Source organism: Hyaena hyaena, unplaced genomic scaffold (genome assembly GCF_003009895.1).
Source record: "Hyaena hyaena isolate Hyena2069 unplaced genomic scaffold, ASM300989v1 scaffold_46, whole genome shotgun sequence".
NCBI classification, from domain to species: Eukaryota; Metazoa; Chordata; class Mammalia; order Carnivora; family Hyaenidae; genus Hyaena; species Hyaena hyaena.
Window position 1 is genome coordinate 1,465,470 of NW_024080678.1, and position 26,856 is coordinate 1,492,325.

A 26,856-nucleotide genomic window follows, 5' to 3' on the forward strand; every position below is an offset into this window, starting at 1 on the left:
CATGCCAAGAATCTGAGCTATAAGGGAAGGAGGAGGCGGCAGAGAAGATAAGGGATGATAAGAAAAGAATAGCTTAAAAAGGAAAGACAAGAGAGAAGTTTCAAGATGGAAGGAAGTGGTCATTACTACCAAATGCTACTGAGATATCAGGTGAGGTAAGAGCTAAAGAGTCTTTGGACATGACCATTAGGTAGCTGCTGGTGAAAATAGTGGTTGCAACCGAATGTAAGCGGTCTGGGGAAGCCAATTAATAGCATCCCTACCTTCTCAGGCTGTGAATGGAACCAATTGAGAAATTAAGACCTGAAAATCAGATGGAAAGCAAAATGTGGTTTAGGTGTGTGGTCAAAGGGACGTGATACTTCTCCCTTTCCCTTGCGCTGACCATCTTCCCTGCAGCGTAGCTCTCCCAGCTGCAGGGTAGAATTTGCCCAAGGAAGCTTACTGCATAGGGATGAACAGATACGCCTGGGAGAAGGGGAGGATTGTTGAACAAGTCAACTTCAGGTTTCTTCCAGTATCATCAGTCAGATGAGTCTACCCATCCACAGAGAGATGGAGGAAACAAGGAAATTAGCTTTTTCACAAAATTTCCTTCTAGAAAGGGAGGGAAAAGTTGCTTTCCCTCTTTGAAATAAAAGTGAAAGGGGAGGGACATCTGGTGGTTCAGTCAATTAAGCTACTAACTCTTGGTTTGGGCTCACATCATGGCTTTGAGGTTTCTGAGCTCGAGCTCTATGACGACTCTGCACTGATGATGCAGGGCTTGCCTGGGATTCTCTCTCTCTCCCTCTCTCTCTGCCCCTACCCTGCTCTCTCTTTGAAATTAAATACACTTAAAACAATATTTTTAATGAGAGAGAAAAATAATGCTCTCCTCCAACAGCAGTGGGGGTTAGAATCCAAATGCTGAGGGGCGCCTGGGTGGCTTAGTCGGTTAAGCGTCCGACTTTCGCTTGGGTCATGATCTCGCGGTTCGTGGGTTCGAGCCCCGCGTCGGGCTCTGTGCTGACTGTCAGCTCAGAGCCTGGAGCCTGTTTCAGTCTGTGACTCCCTCTCTCTCTCTCTGACCCTCCCCTGCTCACGCTGTCTCTCTCGCTCTCTCTCCTAGAAAAAAAAAAAAAGAATTCAAATGCTGAGACATTGAGCAATGAGTGTGTATTGAAGAAGCAGGGGCTGCTGATGTAGATAACTCACTGGGGGGCCCCTGTTAGCAGAAGCAGGAGAGAGAGGTGGGAGAGAGATTTGAATGACTGGGTCAGAGCACTTGGATGTTTTCTATCACCAACTCTTAGATTTTATCTCACCTGCCCCAAGGCTATGACTCCTTCATTTCAATAAACAACACACTTTGTTGCAAGCGATAGACCACCTCATCCTAACCAAACTGAATTAGCAAAGTCGCTCCTTTTGTCTCAAATTCTTTGTTCCCTGTGGGTTGAAAGAGCACTGGGCTTGGAGTCAGAATATCTGGACTCAAACACCAGCTCTTTTACTTACACCTTATACCCCTTTGAATAAATCTTCCATTTTTCTGAGCCTCAGATTTCCCATCTCTGACTTGGAAATAATTGGCCATATCTCATAGGGTTGTGAAAATCAAGTCAAATGAAAGCAAATTAGATTAGGGTAATATCAAAGAGAATCTATATGAGGAGACCTAAGCACATATTTCAGGTGCTCAATAAATGCTCTTGATCCTAAATCTATTTACTGGCAACAATGCTCTTCCATAAATGCATCTAAGAACTATAATTTAGGATGATGACACGTTAGTAATATTGTTAGTATATTGTTAGTATACTAGTAGAGTATGTTGTTGTCCTTTTAGGAAGATTCTTTTTTGTTAGAAAAGAAATATCACACTAGAAGTCTGGCCTGCTCTCTCAGAGCACAGCAATACCTTGTCAGGATCTTTTTTTTTTTTTTTTTTGCTACAGTTTAGTCTCCAGTCTTGTAGATCTGGATCCTCAATTTTATCTCAATACCTAGAGGTGATATAACTCAGGGAAATAAATATACACTGCCCACATTTACAATAGACCTGATCAGTAATGCAGGTGCCAATATATATTTTCAACAATTCTCCTGTTTGTTGATGATAATACTCAATAGGTTAAATTTATTTATTCAATCATTCATTCAATGCTTAGTTTCATTACATGCCAGATCTTGTGAATATGGAGATGAACAAAAATGAGCTGGTCCCTTGAGGAGCTCACAGTCTGTTAGCAAGACAGGCATGCAAACAAATGCGCACGAAGCTAGAGATGGGCATGAAAATCCAAGTCTAGGGACCTCGGTGCCACTGAAGAGGGGTGACTTCACCCTGTTCGGAGGAAATCAGGAGAGATTTGAGAGTAGCAGCTGCTTGAGCTGAGTTGTGAAGGGTAAGTAGGAGTTTGTCATATGGAGATGGTGAGAAAGCACTCCAGACAGAGGGAACTGTACCCATAAAGGGAACTGTACCCATAAAGATATGGAGGCATGAAATGGCCCGCTCGTTCTAGGAACTGCCCATTCAAGACACAAGTTTAATGACAACGGCGGCTGGAAGTGATGGAAGGGAGAGCAGAAAGGGCAAGGTAGATGCCGCATCTGGGGGCATCATGAACATGGGGAGCTTGGACTTAGCCTATAGGCACAGGGTAGTGATGCAGAGGGACCAGCATGAGCCAGTTTCTGCCTTTAGGGAGGACGCCGGGGAAACTAAATTCCTCCAGAAAATTGCTTGCTGATCCTGGTGTCAGAAGAAGCATAATGGTAACACTTTTCGAGATCCTACAATTCACCTTACGCAGGTGGCCTGCCATCATCCTCTGTCAGAGCATCCCCCTCCCCCTCCATGAATGAAAGACATATTCTAGGCTCCAGATGATGACCTGTTTCCATTAACAAAATCGTTTTCCTAACCCAAATACCATACAGCTTAGCAGTTAAAAGCATGCAGCCAGACAGTGTGGATGTGAATCCTGGCTTCTCCACTGAGAAGTTGTGGGACCTAAAATGTGGGCTTGTGCCTTTTATGCCTGTTTCCTCACCTGTAAAATGGGGAATAATGTAAGTACCTGCCTTACAGTGTTGTTGCATTAAATGAGTTAATATATTACATATACGATGTGCTTAGAACAGGGCCTGGTTCATAGGAAAAGCTATGGAATGTTAGTTGTTGTTATATCTCAGCAACTAGAGTACAGCTTTGAAGTTCGATTCCATTCCCAAGGGACTCCTCTAGATTCTGGGAGACTTTGCCCAGTGTTAATCAAGGAGATTCAAATCCTAGCTCTTGCCCGCAGTGTCCATTTAATCTTTGACAAGCAACAAATTTCTTCCTCAATTTCCTCATCTATAATGTAAAAGCAATAATAAGCACTCAAAGGACTATTGTGAAGGTTTAACACGATAATGTTTGTAAATGTTCCCATTGTACAGAGAGATGCAATAATTTTCTTTTTGTTCCATTAGGATTCAGCCAACACCGACTCTTCCCTATGTCCTGAATAATGGAAACCCAACAAGCAAGAACATATAGAGAATTTTTGCCAAATAGGTATCAGAGATGAAAAACTGAAATGAGAACTGACTTTGAATTTGTCTTTAAAGCCCGGTGGAAAGTTTAGTTACGATTTATCCAGACATGACTTTGCCTACGCTGATTTGAAAATTGTGAAAAAATGTCTTCTTCCACATTGACCTAAACTCAAGTCATGGGCACATCTATCCCAGATCTCTTTCATGTGCATCAGTGATGCTGGGGTTGCAGTAACTGTGATAACTCACCTCAGCGACAGCCTCCAGATTCCAGTAAAAGTTGTTTTTGAAGTCCCAAGGCATATATCTACCTGACCTGAAGAGGTGTCTATTGGAAAATGACTTTGAATTAATCTAACTGACTTTCAAGAGACATTCCAACTTCCTCCCAATGTAGAGCCACTTTAAGTGAACATCCATTTACCGACATTACTTTGGAAATTTACCCATCTGGGCAGCCAATTTCTCACTGGTAAAAATGCAATTTAGATGATCGGAGATTCCGAATGAAAATGTACATGGCATATGGGGCGCCTGGGTGGCTTAGTCGGTTAAGCGTCCGACTTTCCCTTAGGTCACGATCTCGCGGTTCGTGGGTTTGAGCCCCGCGTCGGGCTCTGTGCTGACTGCCAGCTCAGAGCCTGGAGCCAATTTCAGAGTCTGTGTTTGCCTCTCTCTGACCCTCCCCTGCTCACGCTGTCTCTCTCTCTCTCCTAGAAATAAATAAAAAATATTAAAAATATATATATATACATGGCATAGAAAGAGGACTAAGGAGTTGTCAATGTTTTCAGGGTGGGTATGCTTTCTTCAAACTGTGCAAGCCTCTTGGGGATGCGGATCATTGCTTTCCTAGAGAAAGAGGGAAACAGTGTAACTCTCCATCCCGTTACTCCTATTACTGAAAACTGATTTTATAGGAATATGAATAGCATGGGTAGGGAGAATGTTGAGAGCTTTGGCAAGCTCGCAGAAGTGAGGCAGCCGGAAAAGTATGTAGATTTAGACCCTGGAGATGTGAGAAGTCCCAATTAGATCTTTTATTAGAGTGAAACGTTGTTCAAGTTGGCCTAGCCTTGATTTACCCATCCACGAAATGGGAATGATGATCACTCTCTCACAGAAAAGACATTGGATGTAAAATCACAACCGTATTAAGAAATAGTAAGCGCTCAAAAATGTTAGGTCCCTTTTCTGTGACATCCTGAATCTATGACTTGATGGGTAGAGTTTACAGGCAGGCACATTTTCACTCCATCTTAGGAAGAACTTTCTAATATTAGGTTTCCCAGTAGTGAAATAGACTGCATCACAGACTTCAGACTCCTCCAGCTCCTGCGGTCTCCTGCCACTGTGGACAATATTCGGACATAGACTCAATAATCTGTTTTTATGGCCATTTTGAAAGATGATGAGCTAGGAAGTTGGACTGAAAACCATTTACATTCAAAGATTCTTTAAAAGTCATTGCTAGTTTTTAAAATTCCTTAACAGAAAAACTAGATGCTTTTAAAGGCATCACAGGGGTTCACAGTGAGACACCCCTGTGACCCAGAGAAAGAAGAAGATTCTCAAACATGAATGTGATTATCAGAAGGGAATTCTAGTGATATTAACCTCAAGGGCATCTACCTCCTTGAAACACCATTGAATGAATTGCTTTAGTGTGTAAAAATGGAGATTAGACGGTGTCACAGCTGTCACCTAAAAAAAATGAACAGAAAAAAAAAGCATTCAACAAAATGGTTGCTCATTTGCATGACCCCAAAACAACCATTTAGACTTTTTGTTCCCTGTAAACTGACTGGAACTAACTTTGGTACTTCTTAAAGAGAGGGACAATGATCCAAAGCATCTTGGAGGTTGCTGTTGGCTCTTTTACTTAAAGACAAAACAAAGCTTCATGATGAAATCCTAAACTTTAGCCCTTTTCACCGCCACTTGCAGCTATATGTTCCTGGGCTAGTCATGAAATGCCCTGGAATGTCAATGTCCTCATCTCTAAAATAGGAATAAATTTTTAAACACCTTGCAGAGCCATTGGAAGAATGACTGAAATCTGATTTTTCAAAATGTGTTTCCTTGCAAAATGGTGCAGCCACTCTGGAAGACAGTTTGACAGTTTCTTATGAAACTAAACATATTCTTACCATACAATCCAGTAATTACACTCCTTGGTATTTACTCAAAGGAGCAGAAAACGTATGTCCACACAAAAATCTGCACAGGGATGTTTACAGAAGCTTCATTCATAATTGCCAAAGCCTAGAAGCAACCAAGATGTCCTTCAGTAGGTGAATGGATAAATAAACTGTAGTGCATCCAGACAATGGAATGTTAGTGATAAAAAGGAATGAACTATCGAGCCATGAAGAGACACGGAGGAACCTTCAATGCAAGTTACTATGTGAATGAAGCCAATCCCAAAAGGCTACATTCTGTATTATTCCAACTCTATGACATTCTGGAAAGGGCAAAGCTATGGAGGCATTAAAATGATGAGTGTTTGCAGGGGTTAGTTTTATTTGGAATGAATAGATGAAGCACAGAGGATGTTTAGGGCAGTGAAAATACTCTGTATGATACTATAGTGATAGATACATGTCATTATACACGTGTCAAATCCATAGAAACACCATTCACAACATCAAGAGCAACCCCCAAGGTAAACTATGAACTATGGGTGATAATGACCTGTCAGTGAAAGTTCATCAGTTGTGACGAATGAACCTCTCTGGTGGGGGATTGGGATAATAGCGGGGGGGGGGGGGGGGGGAATCTTTGTACCTTTTTTTCAATTTGCTATGAACTTAAAACTGCTCCCCCGACACCTCCAAAAGAAGTCTTTAAAAATGTGTTTCTTGAGTCGCTGTGGTTCTGCCAGTGAAGGGAATCCCAAGAAATCAAACAAAGTCTGGGCCTCTACTCCACAATGTCCAGAGCTACGCCTTACTCATTTTTCTTTTCAAATTTGAAAATCCTTTCATGGATTCATTCATGCACTTACACATATTTAGTCTACCCTGCTATATGCCAGGTGCTGTCCTAGACCCTGGGGATACAACAGTGACCAAGATAGACAATGTCCCGGGTTTCGTGGGGCTATATTCCGATGGGATAATGCTCATGAGACTGTGAGGAAATAGAAGGGAAAGTGATTATTACTTCACTAGAGGATCGGCTTTAGTCTGGCTGTCACTTGGAGAACATGTGAAATCGGAGTGTGGAAGCCAATCTCTGTGTCAGATTTCTCAAGAAGTTGTGCCCATCTGGCCCCAAACACTTTGCTTTTGGGGAAGGGAATTGCCAAATGGCAAAGTGGGCTCCAGGGACTTAATCCAGGCCTCCTCCCCACCCCACCCCCAACCCAGAGCAAGAAGCCCACTGCTCAAAATTACTAGCCAAGCACCCTCTTTGTGATATGCAGAATTCACCCCTCAGCACTCTAATTAATTGTATCAATGCCTAATCTGCAAACAAAGGCTATCTCTGTATTGCCTTGGGGGAAGTTTTCCCTAAACCCAGTCATTACCATACTACTTTTAAGATTTTTTCCCCCCTCTCATTTGCTCTACCCATATACATCTGTTTTTATTATTTTCTCACTATAGAGGCTTAATCCTACTCACATTTTCACCAAATAAACTTACTTAAACAGGAATATCTAGTAAATAAGAAGAAACTGGAAATACTTTCCGTGAATCAGGAGGTATGCATCGGGAATAAATACCACTCAGACAAATGTTATTAGACTCTAAAGGGTTGCCTGCTAAAGATTGGAGCCTGAGGCCTCGTCTGTCTTTGTTAAGATGAATTACAGCAAGGGTTAGGATCCTGCTAAAGATCTGCTGACACTAAACCGGGACTTTGCTCGCCTTAATCAGAAATATGGAAATTGAAAAAAAAAAACAAACAACTAATGATCTCGGTGTGTTACTCAGTGCTATGGAATCCCACGGCTGCATACCACCTGAAGGCACCTCTCATACCACCTACACTCAAGTCGCGCCAAAGCCCAGTGCCCCACTTCTGGAAAGCCGCTTCTGGAGAGTTTGCCATTAGGCTCTGTGAAGCCTCAGACCTAGGGGTCCAGCCCTGTAGATGCTTCCACACATCACCCGATCTATGAGCCAGGGAGGGGGTCATTGCGTCTCAGCTCCAAACCCACCCTGTGCTCTGCTTCTGGTGCTGACGCCAGGGCTCTGCAATCCATGTGTCTCCCTTAGCCAAAGGGTTCTCATTAGATTCTGCCAGTCAGAGGCATTGGAGAGGTCCGGCATGGCAAGAAGAGGGAAGGGACTGACTCCTCTCCGTTTGCATGCAGTTTCTGCCAGCTTTGCACCAGCAAGGGCCTTGCACCAGCCCCAGGCATGGGTGGCCCTCTCCAGCCTTTGTACACACTTCTGGGATCAGCCTCACCACACCCCTCAGAGATGTCCTTGGCAGCCAGTCTGTGCACTCCCCTTGGACTGTCCATATCTCTGCACCCCAACTCTATCCCTGCAGAGGCTGAGGCCCAGCTCCTCTAACTTCTGAAGTTCTGGTGACCCCATCATCTCCCGTTGCCTCCTTGACCCCACAGGGGTGACTGCTCCCTATAGCCCCCATCTCTGTAGAACTTCAGGGCCCCCTTTTGGCTTTTTCAGTTCCCCAACATCTGTTTTGCCAATTCCTTTGATCAAATTCTCTTAGTTGAAATACCTGGTCACTTCTGTGTGCTGACTGGGCCCTGACTGGCATGAACTTGGTCACATCTTTCTGGCTAGAGGGGGATCCTTAAGAACAGAGGTCATTATTAAGCACTTCCCCAAAGGCTTCTGAATGAAGAAAATTCTGCTTTACCACTCCTTACCTCGCCCTGACTCTGATTCTGTTCCCCTGAGGAGTGAGAGCTGCTAATCTGATTGGTTAGGTCCCAACACCTTGGATTTGACCGCTCCGTAATAGTCAGGATACCCAGGCTTCTTCTGCACCTCCACTTTCACTGTGTGTTAAACTGATTCAATAAAGGTCTTCTCAGGATCTTTCTCTTTCCCCCATAGACTAATGAACACATGCTGTCCCTAAGGTTTTGATTCAGAGGAAAGTAGGTGTCTCTCTTGGACCTCCAGGGCCAAAGCCCTACACAACTTTTATCATAGACCTTATATATACATTGGAGTTATTGGGTGCTGGATCTGCAAATGATAAGTTCTGCTTCCTTAGGAACTTGGGAGATGGGGGTTGTGTTATTTTCTATGGGGCTTGTGTTATTTTCTATTACTGCATTAACAAACCACCTCCAAAACCTAGTGGCTTAAGGAGACCACCATTTATTTGCTCATGGGTGGACAGTTTGGACAGGGCTCAGCTGGAATGGCTCGTTTCTGCTTCACGTGGTGTCGGTTGAGTCATTCATATGTTTGTGTTCAGTTGGTGGATCAGCCAAGGGCTGGCTGGCCCTGGATGCCTGATGCCTGGGGACAACTGGACCACATGTCTCTCTCCATCTAGCTGGTTTGTCTGAACATCTTCATAGGGTGGCTTAATCCCAAAAGCAGCAAGAAAAAGCAAGCTCTAATGTGAAGGTGATTTTCATCCTTTGCTACCATTCCAGTGGCCCAAACAAATGAAGTCACATGGCCAAGCCTAGTCCAAAGTGGAAAAGGACATGTAAGGCATTGCATGATTTGCGGTCATGCTCACCTCCCTCGTTTTATCTCTCGCTAGCCTCCCCCAGCTCAATCACATCTCCTCCCTGCAGCCACCTACCTGCCTCATTTCAACCCTATCTTATAGGCCAGACTTGTGGAACTGATTGCATTCCCTGTCTCCTCCATGTTTATTTATACCTCCAGGCCCTTGCACATGTTATTTTCCCAGCCTTGGGCTCCTTTCCTATCCCCCCACCCCCACTACCACCCCCACTTCCTCTGCTTCTTGTGATCTGCTACTGGTCATCTTTCAGCATTAAATGAAACTTCTTACTGGAAGCTTTCTGCCAATCTTCTGAGGCCATGTCAACTCTTCCTAAAATGTATTCCCATGGCACCCAGCTCCTGTCTTATTATACAACACAAAGCTCGTCTGTTTGTTTCTCTGTATGCCCCGCTAGGCTATGATCTCTATAAGGAATGAAAGCATTCACGGTGGACAAGGAGAGGTTCCTTTTCTGTGAACACAGCCCATCGAATTTGGTTTCTTTAGCCTTCCTCAGGAAAGACTTCTCTAGAATAGAAGGAACTGGTCTGTTTCCCTCTGGCATTAGATGGTGTGAGGGTTGGGCAAGACTAGGATAATGAGACATAGTATTTTCCCATCATTTTGAACCATGTTTGGTTAATGTACTTTACAATAGGCTTCCCGAATTCAAACCATTTTCCTGAGAAAGCAGTTTACCTGTCGTACACAGTTACTCTAACGTGTTCCTTGGGGGCATTACTGGAGTGGAGATGAGATGCTTTAACTGCTAAGATATTAAGATTTTCTTTCACCTTACAAAGATTCTATATTTATAGACATAAATGGGGTAAAATTTACCTATGCTGTACAACAAAAGGGATATCATTCAGACACCAAGACTAGAATGTAACAGCTCAAGAACCATACCTCAGCAGAATCCTGAGTATCTCTGCTTACAGGGCACGTGTTGTGGGCCAAACTCCAGGAGTCCCGTAGTGAGCAAACTTTGTCTGACCTTCAAGGGCTAGGAGAACATCTTGCCTTTGGCTAGAAGGAACCACTCACACACACACTGTCCCACCACTCCCAACATCAGTGTGGAAACAACAGAAACTTTTGCAAAGGAGTCATCTAAAAGGGGACATTGAGAACCCCATTCCCCCACACCCAGTGGCCATTAAATTGGAGTGTCTTATCTTACAATGTTTACATAGAGCCTAGGGCATAGAAGATACTAATAATTATATGATGAATAAATTGATGATGCTGGCCAACAATAATATGGAGTCTCTATTCAAGCCCATGTTCAAGAGTACAAAATTACAAACGTGAGATGTATCGTATAGAAAGTGCTTAACAAATACCTGTTGAGTGAATGGAGCTCAGGCCCCAGAGAAAGCCATAACTTCCAACAAACTCAGTAGTCTCAGGAGTCAGGCTTTTCTTCTCGACATTTTCTCCAGAGTCAGAGTCAATTGTCCTTGAAACCTGAGCTGAACTGTGTCTCTGATTATTCTCAAATATGGTAAGGGAAACATAATAAGAAGGTCACTTGGGGAAATAAACTTTATGATGGTAGGCATTGAGAGAAAGAGTTGATAAAACCTGGCAACCCAACATAGAAACAGAATATGTGGCTATGGGAAAAAAGTGGGAATGCCTCTAGGCAGCAACATGAGTCCTGTCCCCTGCTTCTCACCCCAAACCCCCATCCTGGGAAGATACAAGGTCAAGGCTGGATCTGCATAGAGGCCCACTTGCCTCTGTATCTTCTACTTATGTTTGTGCATAAAACCACAAACTTGATTCAAGATGAATAGAATGGGCAGCACAGGGCATAAAGGAAATAACCTTGTGTTGCATGTTGATAGACCTGGGTTCAAGTTCACTCTCCAGATTACAAATGTTAGGAACTGCATAGATTATTATCTGCTTTGTGGGCCTTAGCTTTCTGATGTGTAGATAACTCATGTGTAAATAACAATGTTGCCTCAAGTTGTGGTGAGCAGTAAAAAAGAAAATGATTTATAATGAACAGTGCTACATCGTACAAGCTGCCACTATCATTGCTATAAAGATGGAATTCCCAAGTGCAGAAACCTAAAATCTAATCAGAGAGACAGACACATGTTTGACACTAGAATTCATGGAAATCTATACTCCTAATCCATCTGTTCCTTGAGTGATTTTCAATTATTATTTGTTCATTTAACAGATATTTATTGAGTACCTATAAGTGGTCAGATAATGCGCTTGGCATTGAGGGGACATCATGTCAGGAAGGAGGGAAACTATCATTCTCCTGAATGCTATGATCACTCTAGTTATTTTAGCTACCTGAGTTGGCAACAAATAGGCAAAGTAGTGTGTGTGTGTGTGTGTGTGTGTGTGTGTGTGTGCACGCGTGCACGCACGCGCGTGCACTGAATGGGATATGGAAGATCCCAGAAGGGGCATCAAAAGCCTGAAAGGATGACAAGGCTCAGTGATATGAGGATTCCCAGTCTGAAAGTTCTTAGACATTAAGAATTAGATGAAGAAACTCCTGTGTTTTTCCCTGGGCTGGCTCTTTAGGCTAAAGTTTTAGTTACAGGATCTTTGTAGAGGAAGGCAGGAGTCAGTGTGGCTCCCTACTCTAAAGTCAAGGCTAAAAGGAAAGAAAATTAGTGATTGTTCCCTGGGAATATGGGCAAAGAGCTGGAATCATCATCTCAGTAAGGAGGTCATGATGGACCCTGGGAATAGAGACATGGGAGTTTGTGAAATACTGACACATTTTTTCACGGGTGTTTTCACAGTGAAAATCTTTAAAGGAAACAAAGAAGAAGGAGGGATCACTTCGTTGGGTGAAGCTGAGAATAGATGGTGGGTAGAGATGATATTCCACTCTGCAGCCGACTGGATATGAAGCAGAAGCTGGTTGGGGCTGCGGCAAAGGACAATATTCTTTCAGGGCTCTGCTGGATGGAGCAGGGGCAGTGAAGAGGCTGTTTGGATGCTGACCTCGGCCAGGGAGGGGGCTACCCGGGCTGAGCCCCAGAAAGGCAAAGGAAGAGTCACTGGATGAGGCTTTTGCTTATAAAACCAGAGAAAGCCAACTTCAGGCAACTCCCTCATCCCACAGAAGACAAAGCTGAAACCAGTTTAAAGGTAGCTGAGACTGGAGCAAAGACCTAACTTCAAAATCCAGCCACGGAATGAATGCAAGAATAAACCCGTGAATGTTTGCTTTTGAAAGTAAATAACAAATAAGTGGAGTGTCAGCATTCCAGTGCGGACTTGATCTTTTCATATCCACGAATGCCATAGAACTGCACGGCCCTGTGAGATGCAGGTGCCCGGGGTCAGCCACGCAAGGTGCTCAGTCCTCTTCAGTTTCCAAAGCGTTGCTTGGCTGATGAGGAAGATTGAAGAATTCAGATGGGGGGAGGAGGGAAGAGGAGAGGGGCAGGAGTTGACAGAGCCCTGTTGTGTTCGTCCATTCTTTGGCTTAACACATGTTTTTCTCCAATTCAAAAAGAAATAAAACAGAGAGCTCTTTTCCCTCCCTCTGCTCATCCCAAACTCTCAAGCTCTTTCCCGCAGGCCCACAGAACTATCAAATATCCACTGAAGTGGAAAAAACAAGAGGTTCTTTATCCTTCAAGTCTCAAGCTTGGGAGCCCCTCTCTCACACGGAGAAGACTTGATCTGTCACCTCAGTAATTAGACCGTCTTCCACAAGCCCCCATGGTGCCTCCAGCTGCCCTTGCTGTCACCACAAGAGGTGACCCGGAACTGTAAGAGCCCCACCTTGTTGACACTGGTGAGGAGGGACCCAGAGCCCTCGTCCAGAAGTAGATTTTGCTTGAGGTCTCAAGACTAGGTCTGAAAGGGCCTTTGAGACTTCTTCCTGAGCACACCATGGGGTTCTCCCCAAAAGCTGGCATCGGGGGCGTGGAGGTACTTGGGCATTGTGAAGAAGGCAGAATTCCTGGACTCCTGGACTTTCTTTGGAGGGTCAAACGCACCTCAGCAGCTCTCACACTTACTACTCTCTCTTTCTCAAAATGTGCTTCCCTGATCTCTTCCATTCCAACCAAGACTTGCAGTTTCAGCCAAAATATCACCTCCTCCAGGAAGTCTCCCTTGACCCTCAGATTTTGTCAGAATAGTGGAGTGGTTAAGAGCATGGGTCCTAGAATCCCGAGGCCTGGAGTTGTACCCATAGCTACCACTTACCAGCTGTGGGTTTTGGGAAAATTACTTTACCTCTCTGTGCTTCAGGATCCCCTTTTTATATTAATTTGGGGGAGTAATGTTGTGAGAATTAATTAAGTTATGGCATGTAAATCACACAGAGCAGTTCCTGCCGTATAATAAAAACTCCATAACTATCAGTTATTGTCATTTGTATTATGATTTCCCTTTATTGCACTCTTGACATGTAGAGTTATTTGTTCAATATCCACATTTGCTCCCAGTCTTCAAGATCCCAGAGGTTCAGAGAGTGTGTCTGTCTTGTTTACTGCTGAATTATGACTGCTTAGCATGGCACATCAATGGCTGAATAGATTTTGAATAATGAGTGAATCAATCAATGAATTGAAAACCTTCTATAAACACTGAAGTGACACACAGACCCCTCCAAGAATATCTATCATGTTTCCTTTAAAATTCCCAGGGCCTAGCACAATTTCAGGTTTCTAATAGACAAATAAATTTTTTTTTTTTTTGGATGAGCAAATGACACTTTTGAGGGGGAGGTGAAAGAATAGTAAAGACAGGAAATGCAATTGCCAAGCTTGGGCAAAAATGCCAGAAAAGGTTTGTTTGTGCAAGCACTTAGCATTCAATGAGAAATATCTATGATAAAGGGGCTTGCCATGTAGCAGCCCATGGAAACACACAAAAGGAAGCAGAATGATGGTTATCAAGTGAGTATCTTCAGAAAGGTGAAGCCAGATTGTGCTGTTGGGGAGAAAGCAAAAACAAACACCTCACCACTTAGATCAATGGAGTTTTATTTCCACTGTTGCTATCTGTGCAGCACTGAGCTACACGGAGTCCTTCCTCCCTGGAACCCCATCCCCAGGGCACCAGGCTTAACAGAGGCTCCATCATCATATAATATTCCCACCTCAACACAAGACTCCGGGGTTTGCGACAGCCATGGGAAGAGCGTGGGGGAAATCACACACCTGGCAGTTCAGGGAACAAAACAGAGTCTCAGATCATTAAAAACAATTTTTTTAATGCTTATTTATTTTTGAGAGAGAGAGAGACAGAGTGTAAATAGGGGAGGGGTTAGAAAAAGAGGGGGAAACACAGAATCCAAAGGAGGCTCCAAGCTCTGGGCTGTCAGCACAGAGCCTTACGTGGGGAACAAACTCACGAACTTTGAGATCATGACCTGAGCTGAAGTCAGGTGCTTAACTGACTTAGCCACCCAGGTGCCCAAACCTTGGATCATCTGGTTTGAATTAGCACAGCTGGATCTGAATCTTTTGTGCAATCCCTGGAAGACAAAGCCTTTGGAAGTAGAGTGGAAGTGACAATGTATTACCTTAATAGTATCTTAATAGTTGGTACCAGAAATTTTTCTTGAGAACATTGTGTGTGTGTGTGTGTGTGTGTGTGTGTGTGTGTGTGTTTTAAGGGAAATACTTAGTATGTTTCTTAGGATGGAAGGTGGGACGCTGGAAGCATGAGTTACGGCAGGAGCTCTGGCAACAAAGAAAAAACTAAGCCATTCTGCATGAGATAAAAGAGAAAGATACAAAGGAGGAACAAAATCTCTTTTGTTCCAAGGAAGGTGGCTACGAGAGCCAACCGAAGTGCTTGAAGTGTAAACTGGGCCCCAACATTCCCTACTTACACACAAGTCTTTAGCAAAGCCCAAGGACAGCTTCACATGAGCCTATTGTGTGAGAGTGTGTGTGGGTGCAGGAGGCTGAGCTCCTACCTTGGCTACGCATGGATGCAAATGAGACACCATGCACCAGAGGGTAAGATATCCCAGAAATCAAGGGACCCAGACCACTGCCAAAGAAGCTACAGGAAGTGTAAAGCCCCCAGGGATTGTTAGAAGTCAGGGACGCTACTTTGCCTTTTCAGAGACTAGGATGGAGGCCAAAACACATCTCGTTTAGATCACAAGGGATGGGAAGACTTTGGCTGGAGTCTGGGACACCTATAAATTCTGAACCCTCATCCAAATATTTCTGCTCTCATGTTAAATGTCCCAAATGGCCATTGGAAACACCACATGATAAAAATAAAAGCGTTCATGGGAAGAACAGGTCGGGGAGGATGGGTCAGAACTGTTTGTAACCGAAGACCTTATAATATAATCACAATCCTAGGACAGTTAACTTTTCACCAGCGGATGTACCCAGACCACACTTAATCCTCAGCAGCTTGACACCCTGGGCCTTCTGTCCCCTTTGACTAACAACTTCATCAAAATTACAAATATGACTCAGAGGGTAGCCTTCTTCCAGGATCCACTGCTTTAATATGGGGGAAATCTCATCCCAGATTCCCTAGAAGCTTAACATGTAGGAAGTACAGTAGTTACTGGAGCCTTAAAACTAGCCATTATATATATTAGAGAAAGAGATTTTTGTCTTCTGTTGCAGGGTCTTCTTTAATTATTCGGAAAAGTTGCTCTTAATCACAGTAAAGCATTAATGTGCTGGGGGAAACTGAAGGGACTTCCTTGACTTCCAAACTACGCAAACATGTCCCTCTTAACTGACTGTGTAGGAGATGATTCACTCAATGAAACATGTGGCAAACAAACCGTTTTGACTACCTGCTTCTCTCCATCTCTTCTTTGGCCTTTTGAAGGGCAAGATGGCAAGATGGACACTTCTGGGCATCTCAGGACCCACCGATTTGCCCATCCAGGGCCCTGCTTACCCCAGGGAACATCCTTGGCAGCAGAGCTGCAGGAATCTTGGGTAGAAACCCAGAGAAGCCTTGAATGTCATGAAAAGTCTCTTATCAGAGCCCCTGGTTCTTAACTATTCTGTTACCACTCAAGACTGAGTTTTGTCATAGAAATTTAATTTTATTTTTGGAAATTTTCATTGTCATACATTCATTGTTATAGCCTTTCACTTATTCATCTTTTTATTAAATATATATTAGGTGGCTGCTGTGCTTAAGTGGAGGATACAAGGCATGAATATATATTAGTATATATTTGTTTTCTGGGCAATTCTCTCTCAAGATGTTGAACTCATTTAAACCCAAGGCTCATTTCCCTATCGGCATGGTCTATGTCATGGTCCAGCATACAACAGGACCCCACATATCCTGATAAGTGAATGAATACAACTCAAAGTTACTTAGCAGTGAAAGGCACGTTGTCTGCATCCAGAAGAGCCAAATTTGAATCTCTGTTCCACCACAAACTTAGAGATGCTATTTAACTCCACCAGCCCCAATTCCTTATATGTGCAAAAGGAACAATAGTTGTGACAAAGAAATGAGAAAATGTGTATGAAACACTTAGCATGGTGCATGGTACAGTACATGTACTCAATAAATGTTGGTTGTATTATTATTAATTTATTTTATTATATTATTTAAAGTATAATAATAAGACATCTGTCTTGCCCTCAACTTACATATTGATAGATCTAAATGATTTCTAGGTATCATTTAAGTGTTTTACAGATTGGGGAGACCCTCAGAGATTTAGCATGATTTGCTCAAGGTAGATTTAACAAAATCAGTTAAATAAGATACAGAACTGGGAAGAGTTTTCTAAATCCTAGTCTGTCTGTTGTTTCTGGCCCTTTTCTGAATCTATTTTACCCCCTCAGCATCCACCCAATGTTTGTCGAAAAGAAATAGATGCTACACTTATTCAAACGATATAATTTTACACGGTCTTCCACGTGCATTACTGATGCTATCCTGGAGCCTTGCAGACCCCACAAAAAAGCTTTGGCAAATATTATCCTTTCCATGAAGCAGGAAGAGTTTTTTAAATTGCAAGAAGTAGAAGGTCCAACGTTAAGTAGATTAATCAATAGAGGAGATGGGTTGCTCATGTGACATGAAAAAGTGAAAACTGGCAGGTGTTAGTGTGAGCTAACCCAGTAGCTCATTGATATAAAATTCCAGATGCGTTTGTTTCTGACTCAGCTCTGCTCTCCAGGGTCGGCAGCATCCTGGGACTGACCCATCATGGTCAAAGAATGGTGGCAAGCACCAATCTCATGGACAATGGAAAGCTGCCAGATCCATCTTACACTCATGAAACAATATCTCAAGTTCTATGGTGACTGGACCACACCTGAACCAATCCAGTTGACCAGGAAATCCTGTATGCCCATTGGCCTAGACCTAAATGATATTCTCAACCAATCATTGTGGAAAGCAAGGTGGAATTAACCTGATTGGCTTGGACCCAACAAGGCTCACCCATGGAGCTTTGCATAAGGAAAATGCCACCCAAATCAGATGGCTGTTGGGCAGTGGGAAAAAGGTAGAATGAAGAACCCTAGTTAGAAATGAGGAAGACTAAGACTAAGAGGGAAGGTGGGCATGTCAAAACTCTATTTAGAACAGGATTTGCTCAATTCTCATGCCGGCATGTTTTTTTTCTGCTATTTTCTCACTTTGTGAGAGGTGGGTATATTTATTATTGATTCTATCTTTGTTCTCCAAAGGGAGTGGGGAGTGGGTGCTGAATCGCTGACAACAGGGATGCTTTCTAACGCATCACTACCTGGTATATACCTGGTCTATGTTATTGTCTGAAAGGTTTAGAATGAGTTTGGGGGACCCCAGAGGTCAGGACAATTTTAGGGTAACTGTGTGAATCTTATAGGAGCAGATCAACTAGAAAGAAGTACACAGTTCTTGTGCTGTCCAGCTTCTGCCCCTACCTTTGCCCAGTCCTAAAGCCCGTCATCCTGTCACGACAACCAGATCATACCTAACCCCACTGAATCATCCTGGTTGGGGTTCACATGTGCAGCATTCCAGATGGTGGCTCAGTACATCTCATCACCCAGGTTACAAGAAAGACAGCACCACTGGGACCCCATGTTTCTGAAAGTCTATCCCAAGAGCCTAAATGGCACTTAAGACTGCACAGGCTCAGCACAGAATCAGGGATCACTTTGCTCTTTAAACTTGAAAGAGCCATATGGGAGGAAGCCTCATTAAGTAGAAAGAGTCCTAGACCTTGAAGAGCAAGGCCTGTGTTGGAATCCTGCTCTGTCACGTGAAATTTGCTTTTCCTAAGTTATTAGGTGGCGTATATATTCAGCCTATAGCCAAACTTCCGAAACAAAACCAAAAACCACTTTTTGATTCCATGCCGCTCTCAAGCTACCACTATCCTCTCCTTCCATCCTCATCTAAAATTCCCAGGAGTACCTGGGTGGCTCAGTCAGTTAAGCGTCTGACTTCAGCTAAGGTCATCATCTCCCAGTTTGTGAGTTCGAGTCCTGCATTTGGCTCTATGCTGACAGCTCAGAGCCTGGAGCCTGCTTAGGATTCTGTGTCTCCCTCCCTTTCTGCCCCTCCCCCACTCACCTCTGTTTATCTGTCTCTCTCTCTCAAAAATAAACATTAAAAAAAATTAAAAATCCTCAAAAGGTGTTGCCTGTATTTCTCTACTTCCTCAACTATGTTAATTCTTCTTGAACAGCTTTACTGAGATATAATTCATGTCACACATCACCTATTTAAAGTCCACATTTTGACACCTTTTAGTATAGTCACAGTTAGATAAATATCACCACAATAAATTTTTGAACATTTTCATCACCTCAAAAAGAATCCCACACCCCTTAGCCATCACCCCTGATCCCCTCATTAGCTCTTCTCAAAACGCTTTCTACTGAGAAATATGCTATAGGTGCAAAGGAGGGATGCAATGTAGGTGTAAAGTTTACAAAACACAAATAAAACACATGAAAAACAAGCATTTGTTGAATACAGAACTCATATGTAAAAGAGTTAAAAAGTGGGCAAATGAACACACATCATGCCTTCATTCCCCAGATGGAAAAATAAAATAGTGCGAATACTGTTGGTACTTCCTGTGTTTTTCTCTAATTTCATCGCCTTGCTTTTCTCTTAGAGGTCACCAGTGTTTTGAATTAAAAAATTTTTTTAAATATTTTATTTATTTCTGAGAGAGAGAGAGAGAGCATGAACAGGGGAGGGTCGGAAAGAGAGGGAGACACAGAATCTGAAACAGGCTCCAGGCTCTGAGCTAGCTGGCAGCACAGAGCCCGACAAAGGGCTCAAACCCATGAACCAGAGAGATCATGACCTGAGCCGAAGTCAGACGCTTAACCGACTGAGCCACCCAGGCGCCCTACCAGTGTTTTGAATTTTTAAAAATCAAGTTGATTGAGAAAAGATCATTTTACCCAAAGGCCTGTGCTCTGAAACTATGTATTTTTAGGTTTTGCCTGCTTTTGAAAGTTGAATTAATGACATCGAACTGAATACATTCTTCAGCAACTTGGTTGTTTTTTATTTTCCCTCCCTCAACAACATAGTTCTTGAGACCTATCCATGTTGATTCTTGTAGCTGTATTTAGTTTCACTGCTTATTTATGTGTTGTCTGCATGAGGCATGATTTATTTATCCATTTCATAGTAGACAGACATTTTAGCCATTGTTTTGCAATTTTAAAACCAATGCTGCAATGAACATCCTTTATATGCCACCTAGTATTCATAAATACGCCATTTCTACAGCATATGCTCCTCGGTGCAGAATTCTGGGACATTCCACATGGCGGGTACATGTGCAACTTTAGAAGCAGAGCCAAGTTGTTTATCAAAGCAGTTGTACGGATTTCCACTTCCTCTGTGAGTGAACATCACATCTTTGGGAGATTTTTAATTCTTTTTTTCAGTTCAGTATGTTTATCTTGCCTTTTCCTTTTTTTAAAATGTTTTATTTATTTCTGGGAGAGAGAGACAGCGCGAGCAGAGGAGGGTCAGAAAAAGAGGGAGACACAGAATCTGAAACAGGCCCCAGGCTCTGAGCTAGCTGGCAGCACAGAGGCTGACGGGGGGCTCGAACCCACAAATCACGAGATCATGACCTGAGCCGAAACCGGGTGCTTAACCAACTGAGTTACCCAGGTGCCCCTATCTTGCCTTTTCCTAATGAATAATGAGGTTAAGAACCTTTTGCCATACGTCTATTGGTCAATCACATTTCCTGTTCTGCGAAATGCCTGATTTTGTCTCTTGCTCATTTGTTATCTTACATTATGGATACATCTTTCCTTGGCCATATACACTGTGAAATATCTACTCGAACTTTGTGGCATGTGGTTGTGATGTCTGTTAATATGAGTAAAAGTTCTTACATTTCACGTGGTCAAAACCATCAAACTTTGCCCTATGGGTTACACATTTTTAGATGTAATAAAAATCCTACCCTTTCTGAGATCAGAAGGCCATTCTCTTACACTATCTTCTAGGAATTTTCAAAGCTTTCTTTCACACTGAAATCTTTAGATCCATTCGGAAGGGATTTTTACATGTGATGTGCAGAAGAGATCCATTACTATTTTTCCATTCACCTAACTGCCGATCAACATATATTGAAAACCAGACCATCACTTCCATTGGTCAGAAACAGCACCTTCATGATGTATCATGACTGCACAGGGATGAGGGTATGCCTTCTGTACTCTACTGTGTTCCCTGGGAGCAACTGTCTCTTTCTACACCAGAATGATAGACTACTGATTATCATCACTTTATAGGGAGGCGTGATGTCTATAAAGGTGAATCTCCTTGCTTGGTTCACCAGCATTGGGAGTATCTTGACTATGAATCGGCTTTTGGTTCTCCTCTGTGTTTATTAGAATTAGCTTATCACTTTCTGCAAAAATTCTTCTTGGCATATTGACTAGAATTTGGGGGAGTTGAGAGATGAATTTGGAAGGAATTAACACATTTATGACATTGAGTTTTCCTGCCCACTAGCCTAGTGTCTCTTTCCTGGTATTTGATCTTCCTTAATGACTTTTCTGTAACATTTTAACTTTTCATCATAAAAGTCTCAAATAACTTCTCTTATATTTTGATGGTTTTCATTTCTTGTAAATGTTATTTGTTATTGCATTTTCTCTTAAAGTTTTTTTTTAATGTTTGTTTATTTTTGAGAGAAAGAGAGAGCCAGGGAGGGGCAGAGAGTGATAGAGACACAGAATCTGAAGCAGGCTCCAGGCTCCAAGCTGTCAGCACAGAGCCCAACATGGGGTTCAAACTCACAAAATGTGAGATCATGACCTGAGCTGAAGTCAGAGGCTTAACCCACTGAGCCACCAGGGTGCCCGCCGTTATTATATTTTCAGCTTGACTGCTGGTAATGTATAGAAATGTAAGTGACTTTTATATATTGGGTTTTTTTTTCATCTGGAAAATTGGCTCAACTTTCTTATACATTATAATAATGTCCCATAGGCTCTTTGAAGTTTTTCATATAGAAAGTCTCAACTTTTAGTAAGTCTTGGTTTTCAGTGCATTTACCTTTTATTTCCTTTTCTTGTTCTGTTTTGCTAACTAGAAATCTCCAATGATATACTGGAAATAACTGGTGATAGATATTATTCTCATCTAGCACTGAGTGTTATGTAGAAACTAATTTGACAATAAACTATTTGTAAAAAAAAAAAAAAAAGATATTATTCTCATCTGTTTTCCTGACTATAAAGGGAATGCATTAAGTATTTTATGACAGAGCATAATGTTTGCTTCAGGATTTTTGTGTCTCTGTGGGAATATTTTTTTTCTCAATTTCAAGTCTGAGAAGAGTTTTCATGTCGTCCTGAATGAGTGTGGAACTTTGATAAACTCATTTTTGCATCCATGAAAGTGATCATTCATTAGTAATTTTCCTTGAATTCAGAATGCTGTGGTTATAATAATAAATTTTTCTAATTTTGAACCAACCAAGCATCCTTAAGAAGAAACTCAGCTTGGTCATATTATATTACTGTTTCACATAAGGTTATATTTGGAGTATATGTGTGCATTTTGGAGGAAAAGTGAGTTATAATTTTCTGTTATTATAATAGCAGGGTACACTTTTGATGTCTAGATTAAGGAAGATTAAAGAGTGAGCTGGGAAGCTTTTCATCATTCAACTTACTTTTTTTTTTTTTTTTACCTGTTAATTTATTTTATTTTATTTTTTTTTACAAATAGTTTATTGTCAAATTAGTTTCCACATAACACCCAGTGCTCATCCCCACAAGTGCCCTCCTCCATGCCCATCCCCCCCCCCCCCCTCATCCATCAGTCCTCAGTTTTTGTCAGCATTCAAGAGTCTCTCATGGTTTGCCTCTCTCCCTTTCCCCCACCATTTCCCCCCTTCTTCTCCCGATTGGTCCTCTGTTAAGTTCCTCCTAGTCCTCCTATACGTGCACACATATGATATTTGTCCTTCTCTGCCTGACTTATTTCGCTCAGCATAACACCCTCAAGGTCCATCCACGTTGCTACACATGGCCAGATTTCATTGTTTCTCATTGCCATGTAGTATTCCATGGTATAGATAAACCACATCTTCTTGATCCATTCATCTGTTGATGGACACTTAGGCTCTTTCCATGTTTTAGCTATTGTGGAGAGTGCTGCTATGAACATTGGGGTACATGTGCTCCTATGCCTCAGCATTTCTGTATCCCTTGGGTAAATTCCTAGCAGTGCTATTGCTGGGTCATAGGGGAGTTCTATTGTTAGTTTCCTGAGGAACCTCCACACTGTTTTCCAGAGGGGCTGCACCAGTTTACATTCCCACCAACAGTGTAGGAGGGTTCCCGTTTCTCCACATCCTTGCCAGCATCTAGAGTTCTCTGATTTGTTCATTTTAGCCACTCTGACTGGCGTGAGGTGGTATCTCAGTGTGGTTTTGATTTGTATTTCCCTGATGAGGAGCGATGCTGAGCATCGTTTCATGTGTCTGTTGGCCATCTGGATGTCCTCTTTGGAGAAGTGTCTGTTCATATCTTCTGCCCATTTCTTCACTGGTCAACTTACTTTTTAAACAATTACTTTAAATTTACAATAAATAGTAAAGTTCATTCTTTCTGATGCACGTTTGGTATGAGCTTTTTTTCCCCTTTTTTTAAAATAGTTTATTGTCAAGTTGGTTTCCATATAACACCCAGTGCTCATCCCCACAAGTGCCCTCCTCCATGAGCTTATTTTTTCTACTTCAGCAGCCATCCTACTGGGCATGTGGTGGCATCTCAGCCAGTGACCAGTATCTGTATTGTCTGTCTTTCCATATGCCATTTATATACCCTCTTTGGTAAAGTGTCTGTGGGGATCTTTTAATCATTTTTTAATCAAAAATATTTTTTTGTCTTATTGTCAGATTTTAAAAATTCTTTGTACAATCTTGACATAAGTCCTTTATCAGGATACACGGTTTACAAATATTCCCATGCCCTTACAGTACTGGTCATTCTTCAAGAGTTGACTTCCTGCCCCAACTGGTCTATTATTAATTATTTTTCAGAATCCCCAGGTCGTTGATTTTTCTTTTTTGTCTAGGGTTTTTAGTTGTAATTAGTGGGAGAGATAGTCTATAAAGAATTCCAGGGGCACCTAGGTGGCTCAATCAGTTAAGCATCTGATTCTCGATCTCAAGGTCATTAAGTTCGAGCCCCACATTGGGCTCCATTCTGGATGTGGAAACTACTTAAAAAAAAAAAATTCCATCTCAGCCTGTACCAAAAGTTAGTCAGGTTTTATTCTTAAAATATTTTATCGAAGTTTGGGATAATCAGTCCCTTACGTTCTGCAGAAGTCACATGTAAAATTGCGTGAGTGTTTGTAGGTAGATTATAACTGCTCATGGTTTTTGAAGTGGCCATAAAATCATTTGATTTTTCTCTCTCTGCTTTAGTCGGTTTGGTATTATATGTTTTTAGGAGCATTTGTGATTTCACTTAAGTTTCAAAATTTATCAGCATAAAGTAATTCATCATATTCTCTTTCAGGTCATTGTTTATTTCTAGTCACAGTCTCCTTTGTCCTAGTATTCTTTTGCTTTGGCTCCTCTTTTCTGGGAGGCACATGGCAGCCTTGCCAAAGGTTGACAATTCCTTTACTGTTTACAGAAACCAACTTTCTTTTCCTTCTTTTAAAATATATTTGCATTTTATGCCATTTCGTCTCTTCCTGTGCTCTTCTTTATTATATCCTTCCTTCTACTTTCTTTGTGTTTGTGCACTTATTCCATTTGAAACTTCTTTAGTTGGATAATTATTATATTGATGTCCATCGATTCTGGACTATAAGCATTAAAAACAATGTTTCCCTTCTGTGTAATACTTTAGGGTTTTTTCCCATAAGACTATAGGTTTGGGATACCTGGGTGGTTTAGTCAATTGAGCGTCTGACTTCAGCTCAGGTCATGATCTCATGGTTCATGAGTTCCAGCCCTGCAGTGGGCTCTGTGCTGACAGCTCCGAGCCTGGAGTCTGTTTCGAATTCTGTGTCTCTGTCTCTCTCTGCCCCTCCCCCTGCTTGCGCTTTGTCTCTCTCTTGCTCAAAAATAAGTAAACATTATAAAATTTTTTAAAAACACTGTAGTTTTGTAGTGACGAATTCTTAGGATAGACTCTTAGGTTCCTGTTAGTTGTGTATTTCTAATTCTCTATTCCATTAATAGCCCTTTCTTTTGAGGCTTCTCCAGTTTCTAGTCCATTCTACCAGCCCCACACGACGTCACATGCTCTGTCGGTGTCTCCCCCAGGAAAGCCCATCTCTGAGCCCATGCCTGATCTTCAGCCTGAACCCAGGGAGGCAGGACCCTTGGGGAACAAACGGCCAGCAATTGTCTGCTCACCCAGAAAAGGCTCTTCTCTCTCTGGAATTTTCATTCATCTATTGCTCTTTGCTTTCACAACTCCCAAATGTTTTTGAAAATGTGAGTTTTTCACAATTTACTAAGTATTTTTTTCTAGTTGGTGCAGTGGGAATGTGAGCCCGCTAGAATGTACCACACATTACTTAGAAGTAAAGGTCCTCTTTGGAAGAATTTCAACCATTTCTTATATCCTTATGACTCATAAATTTATCGTCTCTAGTTCTGAGCTTTCCTCTGAGCCTTGCATTCATATATTCAACTGCCCTGAGACCCATCGACCTGAATGTCCTATGTATGGTTCTAACTCAGAATACCCAAAATTCAACTCCTCATGCACTGCTTCTCCTTCCCACTCAATCCTCTCATGCTCCTGGCCTCAGCTGGGGGACACCACCGTGTCTCCAGTCATCCAGGCCGTCTCCTCAAACACTTTCTATACCAAATAGTTCTAATGTGACTTGTTATCTGTTTACCTTATATTTGTCACAAAGATAATAGATAAAAATCTGACTCAAGATGAGCAGATTGGAATCTTCCTTGGACATCTCATGTCTAGACCCGGAATAAGAGGGCCTTCTATCTGGAAAGATGTGTGCCTGAAGCTGTTTGCAGCCATGGTTCCAGTCTGATGGAGAAAGTGGAGCTGAGTGGGTACTACCAACATGAAGAGAGTACCAAAGATGAGGAGACAGTGACAAGAGGGGACCCTCTGAGCATTTGTGTGCATTGCTCTAGCTCTAGGCTGGGGAATTTCCATGGCCTCACCTAGTACAAGTCAGGTTTTCTGTCACATACAACCAACAGAACTCTGACCTGAGAGGTGATGCAGCAAATCCTTACTGGGCTTGGAGAGGTGCATGACGCTAATAGCTAAGGAGTTAAAGGGGAGAATCTTCCAAGCATCTCACTGTTAAATGGGGGACAGAGAAGTAAGGCATACACTTAAAATGACCATCCTGTGAATGTTACCAACCATCAGTACTGCATGTGCCAGAAAGGGACGTGCCCTTCTGCGTGGGGTCATTTATGCAAGCTTCAGGGAAGACAGAAAGAAACAGTATCAAAGGAGGCAGCAATAGATGGAGGAAAACGATAGCTCAGGTCAACTAAGCACTCACCATGTGCCTGGCACGGTTCTTAGTGTTTTTCATGTATGAACTATTTAATTCTTACAGTAACCCTTTGAGGTAGGTGTTATTCTTCTCTCCTTTATACAGATGAGAAACTGAGGCACCAAGGCATTAAGGAATGGCCAAGATGGCACAGGTAATCAGCACCAAGGCATAGCTCCAAACAGGCAGCCTGGCTAGTCTCTTAGCCACTGCACTATACTGCCCCCTGATGGTCAATCAGGCATTGCAGATGAAGCACGCCACATGGCAAAGGTGTGATCACAGTGCAATGTCATGTTAACTAGAATTACCATTTGTTTGGAGTAAATGCTCTTATTTAAAAGAAATGGAAGACAAAGTCGAAAACCAGCTTGTACGTCACATCCTAAAAGCCTTTCAATTCCATGTGAGTCTGAACTTGCTTGTGTCGTCCTGAGATCAATGCAGCTAACCCATGGTCAGGCCATGATGCCAATACCAGTCTTCTGAGTCACCGGGGCACAACTGTTGAAGTTGCACACTGCACACAGGAGCCTAGCTGCATGGAAAGGTGGGGCCTGGCATCTAGCCTATACATCTGTTCTACCCAGGCACAACGGGCATCCACTCGGAGAGTCCACCATTTTATTTATCTTATTATTTTTACATTATTTTTAAAATTTATTTATTTGGAGACAGAGAGCGTGC